Below are 12,859 nucleotides of genomic sequence, written 5' to 3'. Positions count from 1 at the left end.
AGGAAACATTACGCAGCCCCGAAATGCACTCCTTGGTGGAGCACCACGCTGACTGCTGAACGCAGCAAAGTCCGTGCCCTAAGGCGCGAAATGCAAGCATGCAAGGATTCCTTAGAAAGAGAGACACACTCGCTAATTTTTCGAAAGCACAGAGCTGCTTACAAAAGACAGATTGCAAAAGCGAAGTTTTCATCCTGGAAAGAGTACTGTACCAACACTGCGAATAAGTTCGGAACTGTCTTCCGTATTGCACATGACAAGATGTTTACACCTACTAATCTTACTGCCACAATAAGCCACGGAGCAGCAACTAGCACAGAAGTAGTTGCGCATATTCTGGACAATATCTTTAGACCTGATAACGCAGACACAGATAATCCCGCACAAAGAAATATCAGAGCCAGCGTCGAGCAATATTACAATACCAAGAAAACAGATTTTGAACCACTGCCTAACGCCAAAGAAATAAGCGACATTGTTAAAGCGTTAAACACCAATAAAGCACCAGGTCCTGATGGGATAGATAATGGCATTCTGCAAGCCATTAACAGTATGCATCCGGAATTACTGCATGCCTACATCACTGCATGTTGGCGCAACAGATATTTCCCAGCCGGCACGAAACTTGGTGAGGTGGTGCTCTTCCTCAAAGCGAAAAAAGACCCTAATGTACCAACGTCTTACCGGCCTATTTGCCTTCTTCCTGCCTTGGGTAAAGTACTAGAAAGAGTCGTCCTTCAAAGACTTAAACACTATATCCTGTCTGGACAAAGCATAAATGACAAACAATACGGCTTCATTCCTGGCAGATCGGTGGATCACGCGCTGCAGCACCTACGAAAATTAATAACAAATAACAGAATAAATAACCAACATAGTCTCATTATTTCTGTGGATATACAGGGCGCTTTCGACTCGTTGTGGTGGCCCGATGTACTGAAGAGATTACAGGACATGGGTAGCCCTAAGATTCTATTTGACCTTATTTACAGCTACCTAAGTGAACGCCGCTTACAAGCCACTACGGACGCAGGAGTACACTCACGTTCCATCAATAGAGGCTGTCCTCAAGGATCCTGTCTGGGTCCACTGCTCTGGAATCTTGTAGCGGACACAGCGCTGACCCTCTTTAACACAGATCCTCACACGGAAATATTGGCTTATACGGATGACTTTTTGCTGGTAACCAAAGGGCACAGCCGCAACGCATATGAGACTAGGGCACAACAAGCAATGGACAAGGTGGCCAAATGGGCCAATGACCATAAGTTAACTATTGCCAACTCAAAAACCCAAGGTATGCTTATCTGTCCAGGTAAGCGCCATCGAAGAACCCCGTGCATCAACCTTCATGGGAAAAATATTAAAATAGTCAGAAACTTGAGGTACCTTGGAGTTATAATTGACGACACATTGACTTGGATGCCACATTTAAAGGAGGTCAAGGCACGACTTCACAGGATATTTCATTCCATGCTCAGAACAGCAGCACCAACATGGGGAGTTTCTTCGAGGATGCTTAAGACGTGGTACTCTGTAGTTGCTGAACGTATTGCACTACATGGAGCCTCCATGTGGGGCATAACGATCACTACTAAAATAGAGAATCTGCTACGCTCAGCACAAAGACCATTCCTCCTGAGCATTACCCGCGGATATAAAACCTCGCCCACTAATGCTCTAAACGTGATTTCAGGACTACCGCCTCTGCATCTCTTAGCTCAGCGCGAGAGTGCAATAGTGCGAGTGCTCCGACTCAAAGAGACAATAAGTTTATGGGATAGGACTTATGTTTATACTGACTATGAGCAAAGCATTCTCGAGCCACCTTGCCACCCGGCCGAATTCAATATCTCGATTAACTGCAGGTCACCAACGTGGTTCAACGCCACTGCAATCTACACCGATGGTTCCAAAGGAGAATGTGGCACCGGTAGCGGATACTGTGTTCTACTTGGGAACCAGATCTTAAAGACCTGGGAAAGAAAGCTTAAGCACCACAACTCAGTTTTTCAGGCTGAACTGATTGCATTAAAAGCTGCACTTGTCTACGCACTGGAAAATAACTATTCCAGTATATATTCAGACTCAGCCTCTAGCCTCCAGGCAATCCAAGGCAAATGTAGTAAAAATCCACTCGTCAGGGCCATACAAAAACTCTTACTAAGAACACCTAAATACTATAGGCCTGAACTCCAGTGGGTACCTGCCCACACTGGAATACTGGGTAATGAAATTGCAGATGCAATAGCCAAAAGAGCAGCAACTGACCCCCACGTTCGCACACTTGACGTGCCTCTCCCGGGTTCGTTCTTAAAAGCTGAGCTCGAGAGAGAATTACTCAAACGTTGGCAACATCTGTGGGAGACAGAAACCACCGGCAGAAGAGTTTACAGATTTTTTCCAAAAGTCTGCCGGCTTCTAAAATCTGGCTCGTCTCACTTCACTCAGTATCTAACAGGACATGGTCCCTTCATGACTTACCTGCATCGCTTCAGACGACGCGAAAACGAGCATTGCTCATGCGGGATGGTAGGAGATCCGGACCACTATCTGTTCGCTTGGAGAGAGACCGCTAAATATCATCTTAGGCAACCAGTAAGAAACCACATCCATGCATGGGCCGAAGCTACTTCAAAAAATCGCAGTGCATTGAAACGCATATGCGATTGCATAAACATTGTACGCATAATCTCAGACAGGCTGGAGTAATTCTCAGCCACCATCCTCGTCACCAGCACAGCCCCTGTATGCTCTGCACCTGTAGCGAACTAATTTTATCTTAAGTTAGCTTATTCGGCTTTTCTTATTCCCTGTATATATTTATCTTCTTGAACTGTAAACCTTGAATTATGAACCTTGAACTATGTATTTTGCCTTATTTTATGTATTGTTTCCACTGTTTTCCTTTTTTTATTTTATGCATTGTTTTACTTTCTAGTATTTTACTTCTTATTACTTTTAGTATTTGTAACCACCTATCCATTACTCTGTAAATATGTAACTGGAATTGTTCTTCACGCCCGCAATGCACCCTTCTTCCATCATGCACTATCGTCTTCGTCCAGCATTTGTTTGCACTGCCCCCAGCAGTCGTCTTGAGCACAATATGTATTTATAAGTGTGTCTTTTGTTCAAGTTATTTCCGTCAGCGGGGCTACCTGGCCGATATGCTAACTACCCAGTGGACCGGCTGCCTCGCTGTCGGTGGAAAGAAAGAAAGGTCCTTTCCGACCTGCACAGGCATCGCAAGATCGGCACCACTTTTGCACGTCATTTTTTGCATTATTCCAGTAAAAGCGCTCACGAACTCTCTGTAAGGTCTTCATAATTCCAAAGTGACCTCCTGTAGGGCTCTTATGTAGTTCTTTGAGGACATCAGGAATCCGGGATCTTGGAAGTATCAGTTGCCATCGGAGCGTCTTCCCATCATCCGACTCGAATTTCCGGTATAAGACGCCGTTTCGAAAGTTAAGTGAATCCCAGAGTGCCCAGTATTGTTTTGTTGTAGGACTACAGATAGAAATGTCCTGCCATGTAGGTTTTCTGTTTGATGACTCTATTAAATCAAGTATGGGTTTAATGTGACGGTCTTCCAGCTGGTCTTCTCATCACTCCACGAGTCTCGATCAGCCGATGTTGATGTTGTAATTTGTCTTGCGACCGGAATCAGCAGCTCGTATTTCGCTTCCACCCTGGAACAATATCGGCAGCTTTCTGGGCAAGGTCTTCTAGACAGGGCGTCGGCGTTCCCGTGTGATGATCTCTTTCGATGACGGATAGTGATGTCATATTTTTGGAGTCTCTGTATCCACCTGGCTATTTGACCCTCAAGATTCTTGAAATTTAAAAGCCAGGCTAATGAGGCATGGTCCGTGCAGAGGAGGAATTTTCTGCCGTAATGGAAATGTTCTACAGCTTTGACTATGGCGAGCAACTCTTTCCTGCCCAGGCAGCACGTCTCCAAAAATATACGTATAATTTTGGTGAAATAAGGGTATGGTATTTTTTGCACGTTATTTTTACGAAATTTATACAAATGAAAAAGGCTGAAGTTACTGTTGACTCTTTATCGTTATTTTCCATACGTTATTTTTACGAAAATTATACGAATCCGAATGTACTGAAAAAACTACCGCCATAATGGTATATTTTATTCGTCACTTTTACGCATATTATACGAATCCGAATGTTCTGAAAGAAACTACTGCCTTTATGGTATATTTCATTCGTCACTTTTACGGATATTATACGAAGTCTAAAAAGATTGAAAATGAAGTTTATTAATTCAAAATATTTAGTGCATTTTTGGCATTTCACTTTGTTTTCCTTTTCCACGAACATGAAAAAAGGGGCATTCATATATGAGGCTAAAATTTTTCTATGAATTTTAACATGTGAGCTAAATTTTTTTCGTGCATTTTTGCAAAAAATTATATTTTCTTAATTGAACGATTTCAAAATAACTTATTTATTTTCTTATATCAAATTTGTTATTTTTATTCATATCAACACTTACATTGATTTACATAATTTAATTTCTTTTATGAAAATCCTATTGCCCATTTAACTGGAATAACCTGTATATTAAATTTGTGTACTTACTGAGTTTGGTACAATACTCGCCTTATTTAATTTATCAAATGTGGGCAATTAAATTGGAATAATCTAGCAAATCTTTCATGTCGAGGAATAGAATAATAAATAGAGCAGAAGATGCTTGGAAATGTTTAACTTCTTGAACAATAGTTTAATAATCAAAGATATACTAATATTTTTATTTAATAATAATAATAATAACTCTACGAAATTGCAAGCTGACTCCTGATATTTTGCATATATTTCAATTCCTTTGATCTTTGTTATAAAAATCACATGAGGCTAACATTTTTTAATTTTGTTTAATGTACGAGGAAAATGATATAGCGATTTTAATAATTTTTATATAAGTGAAAAATAAATAAATAATGTAAATAAAAAATTATATTACATTTTATATTTTTCCTGAAACAGTTAAAGACATTCTTAATATGGAGATCTACAGAATAAGTACAAGGGTCCAGTTAAATGAACTCAAAATTTGCATAGTTAATTTTACGCTAACATAAAAATTAATCGGATTTACGTTTATACACTGAGCATGCGCATACACAGACATTTCTATTTTTCGTAGAAAAATTGAATTATTACCTTAATACAGAGATGCTGTGAATATAAATTTATATAATGCTAAATTAAGTGTATTTCATATGCTAATTTAGAGGCTTTCTTAATATGTTTAATTATAAAGAAAAAAAAAGCGTTTCAATTCTTGTTCACTGACCAATGGCAAAGCAGACACTTTCTACTTCCGGTTGTGGCGGGATATTTGTGAAGTCAGCAATGGCGGTCGAAAAGAATGGTAAAGTCGCAAAGAATACTGTTTGTTCGTGGATTGGCGTTTGTGACTGAATCCATCGATGTTACTAATTATTTGAAGAAAGTAAGTGAATATTTTATATTTTCAGTGTTTAATACTCGTACTTTCTTCACTTATATAAAATTTTATAAATAGCGTCTGTGTAGGGAATGTGATTTTCCATGTGTTGTTCTTTTGTGTACGTGCCTAATGATTAATTTTCAGGATTTGGTACTGTTAATGACATAGAATACCAAATCAATAAATTGAAAAAATGTTGCACTAGTCTGTTTCTTACTGTTTGTGTCACTCCTGTTTGTATGTGTCTCACCTTTTTATAGTTATATTATTTTTACTCAAACGTTTTAATATTTATCTTAAAGCATACTGTAATTAAGCAGGAAATAGCTTTTAATGGAAAAAGGAAGGCAATATTAACATGACTAATTGTTCAGAAATCTGTTCTGGAAATTATTATCTACCTTATGCCAAAAAATAAAGCATGTAACTTTCATTTATTTATGAAATTCAAAATTTTTTTATTTGCTTAGTGTTTTCCCTAAAAATAATTTAATTCCTTATTTTTGAATTTAGTTTTATAAATTTGCTTTAATATATAATCTTTAACTCAAAGATATTGTGCTATTAAAACAGGAAATTTTATGCAATAGAAACACAGGTACTTTGTTCCAAATCTACTGAATTTTCATGCACTTGTAATTACTGAAATATATCCTTTCATGAATAATAAGTAAGTCCTAAGTCCTTTCATGAATGCATTTCTTTTTTGTTTGTTTGATTTTGTTGTTTTAAAAGATTAAAAAAAAAGAAAGAAAATAATAGTTAAAGTAAGAATGCTTTACTTTCAGTTTTGAATAAATTTATTACTATTACTGCAGCTCTAAACATAATTTTCGAAGTCAAAACTTGATAGATATGTTGACTATTAGACTTGCATGAAACAATTTATTGAAAAATTAGTATTTGATCTAATATACCTTAAATTATTTGAATTATATTTTACTAAATCATGTATTTTGATATAACTAGATAGTTAAAAAAATTAAAATTGTAAATGTGCAGAAATGCTTATATAAAACCAAGAAATTGTTTATATTTTTGTTGCTTTTTCCCTTGTAAATTTATATATATATATATATATTACAGTCTGGTCAGTCAGCACCCTGCTGAATTGTAGTAAACGAGACGTCCAATCTACTAGACCATCAAAGATGCAGATTTGGATTTTCTATTTCATAATTATTGAAATCATAATGGTATGTTTGTTTAAATTAGTACTGTTTATAAATGTGATAAAAATAAATTCTGATAAACTAAGAAATGATTTATTTTCTATTAATTATGAACTGTAAATAATGTAACCAATTTTCTTCATAGTATTTACTAAACATTTTTTTTTTTAAAAAGGGAGGTAGTCTTATTTATATAATTCTTGCACAGTGAGATACCAAGAAATAAAACATTTCAGGAATTTTCACTTAGTATATCTTGATGTGTTAAATCATGTTGTTCAACGCCATATTACTTTTTCACAGGAAAGTAATTTTATTGATCTAACATCTGCATAAATCAAACTTTTTTAAGAATGATTACAGTTTCTAAGCTAACTTAAAATTTTCAGATTTAGAAAATATATGTTTAATGTAGCATTAGTTTTCCATGGAATAGAAAAGGTTTTAAAAATTTTCAGTTCTTAGAGGGAAATAATATAAATGAGATTGTCCTGATATAGTTTCATCTGGAAATGAAACTGAATTTTCGGATAGTGAAGATGAAATTCTCTGCATTTAAGAATTCTAATAAAACTGATTAATGTAAATCCTATGATTCATGTAGGTATTCTTCTGTTATCAGGACCAGATTCAGAAATGTGTGTTTATATGCATGCATTTTTAAATGTAGGTGCTCGTGTGTGCATGTGTATATTCTTTATGTATGTATGTGTATATTCATACACATATATGTGCATACATGCATATACACATGCTTACATATCTACAGTGGAACTTTGAGATACGAGTTTAATTCGTTCCAGCATTCAACTGGTATAGCAAATTTCTCGTATCTAGAAACGAGCTTCCCCATTGAAAATAATGGAAATTCAGTTAACCCATTCCACACCCCAAAATATATCAACATTTTAATATCAAATCAATTTTTCCTAATAAATAACACTGGTAAATAATATAACCATAGTTTAACTTTCTTACCAACCTTTTAACTCCTCATTAATCCACACCAACAACAGCTTCTCAACATTTAGGAGTACTTTTATGGTGCTTAGAAGCAACGATAATTCCTTTGGCTAAATCAAGTTTCTTAATTTCTTCCTGCTTCTTCAGAATAGTGTAGATTTTCGATGTTGAAAGGCTGCAAGTCTTTGCCAATTCCGTCACCATGCTTATGTTTATCTATAATTTCTTTCTTGATATTGACGGCCATGGTCTTCTTATTTTTCTTTGCAGCACTATCTGAGGCAACAATCTTCTTGCGAGGCATCTTGAAATAATTATTTTCACGTTAAATGTCAAAACAATTAACTTGCAAGTGCACAAACACGTATATAAAAGAACACTGAATGATCTGACGAGGGGATTCCTTGAGTTGAGCCGGATAATGAAATGGCACCACCCATACCAATAGCCTGGCTCATTGCTCGTTACTCGAGTCAATGCTCGTATTTTGCTTATACTTTCCTCGTATCTCGAGGTTTCATTGTACATTTCTGAATCCCGTCCTAATAACAGAGGAGTACCTTTGCCAGTATTGTAACAGAGCTAGAATGAATTGCGTTAAATATGTGGAAAATGCATGCTTAAAGTACTGTTATTTTCTAAAAATATTCTGTATGTCTATTTTTTACAAGAAGAAAAAATAGCTAAAAGTTGTTAATTTATTTATTATTCCAAATGGGCTTTGTCCCTAAAGGACTATTGTTTTTGTTTTGCATTGGTTCACTATAAATATCCGTTTCACTTTTCAAACTGTTCCCACTAAATGTTAGAGTCCCTATTGTGGGATTAATACTTTCTATTTTAGTGCCCTCTATAACCTACGTTAGGGTTAACCTGTATAACCTACAAGGATTGCCAGTTTAGGGGAGATATCTAGGTAGTCATCGTAATACGTACCTTATTTTTTTATTATTTTTAAATTAAATTGAAAGTAATAAACTAGTTTTCAAGAATGGAGTTAAACTAGATTTGCATTCAACTCTGGTTTATTGTGTTAATGATGTTTTACTGTAACAAATATGAATTTTTTATTTAAGTATAATAATTTAAAATGTTTTTTTCTAGAGAATGAAGTACTGCCACTAAGTCGTATTGGATATGTTGCAAGGTAATTTTCTATTCTACATTAACTCAATATTTATGTCCTGTTACAGATATATTGGCAGAAATAATGAAAACCTGACATTCAAAAAGAAAAATAATAACGTTGAATGTAGTATATTAGATGGTTTACTGCGATTTGGCAGCTCATTAATAATCGTACACATATTGAATACAAATAATTTTGACAGTTACCGGTATTTTCAATAGTATAAAATTGGGCAAGAAAGCAGCTTTAGTTTAGAACCGATTTTAAATACAACTCTCTTAATTTCGAAGGTGATCCTGCACACACAGGTCCTGTGTAATAGAAGGCTCGCCAACGGCCCAGCGGTAAAGTCGCTGAACACTGGTAGTTCGGTTCGACGTTCGAATCCCGCAAACGGTCTGGCTGCATGGCCGTTTCCGTGGTTTTACCCATGTGTAACATGTATACGAGCCAGTTTCCCTTAGAAAGTCCTTCACGAAGGCATTCCTCACCTTAGGCAGATAGCCCTATTGTGCTTTGCAGTAATCAAATAAACCTAAACCAAACCTGTTACAGATGTATTTTTATGTTACTAAAATAGTAAAACTTAAAACTAAACTGGATGGCACAAACAGCCCTTAGAGAGCCATGGCTGGCAATGCCTTGATATCTACTTTCTAGATAGTGAGCTCTGTGGTGTTTTTGCATAAGTGGTCAGCTTGTTCAGGCCCCCTGGTATTAAGTCCCATATGGAACTTGGTACTAATTTTATCGACCCACTCAAGGGATGAAAGGCTATTTCAACTTTGCCTGGCCTGGGAATCAAACGCCGGACCTCTGGTGCTGCTGCGTGATACACTAGCCACTGTGCTACGAAGCCTCCCTAAAATAGTTAGTTTATGAAAATTAAAAATATCAGGGTACTTTTCTGTTTCGCCGGCGCAAATCTTGTCAAGCAGACTTTATTGGCGACAACACACAGTATACACATAAAAAATTTTAAGAAATGTTAGTTCTAAGAAATTTTTATTTTAAAAGCATAAACATTTTAATATCGTTTAAAATTTTGTAAAATGATAATAAATAAAGACAATGAATTTGTAGAAAGACATTAATTTGTATTTGCAAAAAGAGATTAATTTAAGAATATACTATGCTTTCATGGTACAACATTCTGATTCGCCGTTTCATATCACGTGACCTCAAGTGATCTCATCTCATGTTAAACTACGCTAATTCTCTCAGTAATTATCTACATTAATTTCAAGTTAAATCTTAATTTGGAATACAAGTTTAAATGCAAGAATTATTTCATTTCGTATGAATAGCTTACTCAGAAATTATGTAAAATCGCAGTGCTTTACTTTGCTAGTGCGTTCTCATTAGAATTGATGAATTTAACCCTTGATTTTGCCTTTTCTATAATTTTGGGTGAGAGTGTGATTGCATCCTAATCGATTTAATTACCACGAATGGCCTTAGGACATAAAATTAAACTATCTGGTAAAAATTCGATGTAATTGTATCCCAGTATTGAAAGAAACATTCAATCTGATAGAAATAGCTGCAACGTGTTTTGAAAATGAAACGTAAAAGGTTACCAGCGAGGATAATCTGTTTGGCATCGGTTGTACCATTTTGGGCGACTTTATCGCTTGCACCGGCAAAATGGAAAAGTACCAATATTGGTTTGACAAAGGTAAGATGTAATTGAATTTAATAAGTTGGAAATACTGTCTGTCTTTCCATGAGTTAAAAAATAATTTCAAATAAAATTTCTTTTTTCAGTTTTTCATGTTATTTGTTTAATGTTATTGTAATCTGATTTATCATATTTAGTCACATATTCCATCTCTCTTTGCACTATAGTATATAATTCAAAGGACTTATCAGTTTCAGCAATATTTTTTTAACCATAACTCTGTTTCTAAATCATATCCTGAAAAATTAAGGAGTAAAGTACACAAAGAATTAAAATATGCAAGTAAATAATGGCGTTTAGTGTTGTGTATGTGTCTAATATTTGTACTAGATTGTAAAAGTTATAAAATTCTATTAGCTTTTATTCTTTTTTTAAATTGAGATGCTTCTTTGCACCCAAATTGTTAAAGCCTTCCAGAACTGATACTTTGATCTAACTTCTATTCCTAATAAATAATCCAGCTGCATACAGTTTACTCAATTTCTGCCATGTGTAAGGTAAACAGTATTAGCTTTTTTTAAATATATCTTTTACAACTATTACATCAGGTAGATTTCTTTCATATTTTGCCTTAATCAAATCATCCTGCTAATTAAGAATTTATTAAAGTTATTATGTTACGTTAAGTTTTTGTGTGTATAATTCATTTTAAGTATATGCAAGCAAATGCATACATTAACAGTTACGTAGAATTATGTTTTGGGTATCCAATTCAGAAATTTTTGGGCTGTTTTTAGAAGAAATGATTTATACCATATTAATATTGGTAAAAAAATTCTGTGGCTTTTATATGAGAGTATATATTTTAAAATAGCTGCATGATATGGTAGAGGTAAAAAGCTTCATGTGGATCATAAATTAATATGTGGGAATTTTTCATTTATTTAATAAAGAAAATATTCAAGCCACAATTAAATTTTTTTCACTGGATTATTTGCATACAAAGTTTGCAGCAAATATTTCCTGCAACAGAAGTGACAATTTTATTTTGCCAAGACAGGAAATTTAGTTTGTGAAACAGTAACCCTATTTTGGGATGTTAAACAGGAAGGCAAATTTTTGAATTTAAATTGATTTTTGAAGGAAGACTTTTTTAGTCTTGCTATTATTCTATGTGGCTTTTAACTTTTTTATGGTATTTATAATTTTATTGTTATTCAGCTTTCTGTTTGCTTAGAATGCACATGAATGTAGACTTGAAATATTTTATATTGCAAACTGAGATGCCATTGTTATCATAATTAAAGATTTATGTTCTTATTTTGGAGGAAACTTGATTGTGTATTGGTTTCTGGTTTATTGAAATGTGTAAAATAGCCTGTTAATGCATATACATATGTTAATGACATGTATAAGTTTTTGAAGTATTCTGTTATATGTATATAGTGTTGTGATTAGTTTTCTGATTACTCTTTATTTAAGAAAAAGTTATCTGTAAGAAAGCGAATATTCTTTACTATATGTAGGAGTAAAATTGGAAAGGCTAATGTAATATAATTAATAAAAAATTAAGTTTTTTCTCATGTACTTAAATACAAACATAGCCATTAAAGACTTTCTTAACTTTGCAATTCTAAGCAAATCTTTAGATATTTTTTACTTGAAATTATAGGCATTGTGTAAGGTATATAATTGAAGTTTACTGTGTGATAGTATGAACTTAAATTTTTAATTACTGAAATGTAAATTTTTAAATATGAAATACTCAGTGCATTTTATATGCATCTTTTAATACTTCAACTATATTTAAAAACTGAAAACATCTGAAGTTTGAAATTATTACAAATTTTTCTTTTTCTTGTTTAGGAGCTGTTTTCAAAACATTGGGTGACAAAGAATTCACTTTTACAAAAATCGAGCAGGATATTAAAGACAGCGAACTATAGAACAAATATGGCGAAACTGAATGAAATTTATGTTGAATTTATTATTGAAAAAAAATTATGCTCTTCAGATTTAATCTTGGTTTTTATTGTTTAACAGTAATTGCAGTTTTCGAAAACCTGTAAAATAAACCTAATTCTTAAATTAATTTCATGTGTATTTCTTTTGCAAGTATTACAGCTCATAATACTTCAAACAACTTGAAATTTGATACTTGTTAATTTATGTGGGATATGTTCATAATAATTTTATAATTTAAATAACTCATTGTCATCATATGAGCATAAAATGCACAGCATTTGACAACAAATTAATAAAATAGCCAACTTCTAATTGCTTTCTTTTGTCCAGTTGCCTCCTTTTAAATCATTTAATACCATAAAGCTATTTGATGAAAAAAATAATTGGTATGTCCACATCAACACACCACATAATAATGTTATAGAAAAAGTCACGAGATAAATATTAAAAAATTCAATATTCCTAAACCAATTAACTTTTTAAAATTTTATCTGGTATATAAGATAAAATAAAGAACATATTTAGGTAAT

The 12,859-nt window shown here is 33.8% G+C and overlaps 1 long non-coding RNA gene across 1 annotated transcript; it reads left to right on the top strand.

Annotated features, from left to right (window-relative positions):
* Window positions 1–5,289: 5,289 nt before the first annotated feature.
* Window positions 5,290–12,450, top strand: LOC118189354 (uncharacterized). The gene is made up of 4 exons (XR_004758258.2): window positions 5,290–5,482; window positions 6,566–6,675; window positions 8,719–8,761; window positions 12,231–12,450. It is a non-coding gene; the product is annotated as an uncharacterized LOC118189354 (long non-coding RNA).
* The last annotated feature ends 409 nt before the right edge of the window (window positions 12,451–12,859 follow it).

This window comes from Stegodyphus dumicola, chromosome 11 (genome assembly GCF_044657685.1).
Source record: "Stegodyphus dumicola isolate Sdum_Otavi_A_Nest chromosome 11, ASM4465768v1".
NCBI classification, from domain to species: domain Eukaryota; kingdom Metazoa; phylum Arthropoda; class Arachnida; order Araneae; family Eresidae; genus Stegodyphus; species Stegodyphus dumicola.
The sequence above is the reverse complement of the archived record's forward strand: the minus strand, read 5'-3'. Positions and strand labels throughout refer to the sequence as shown.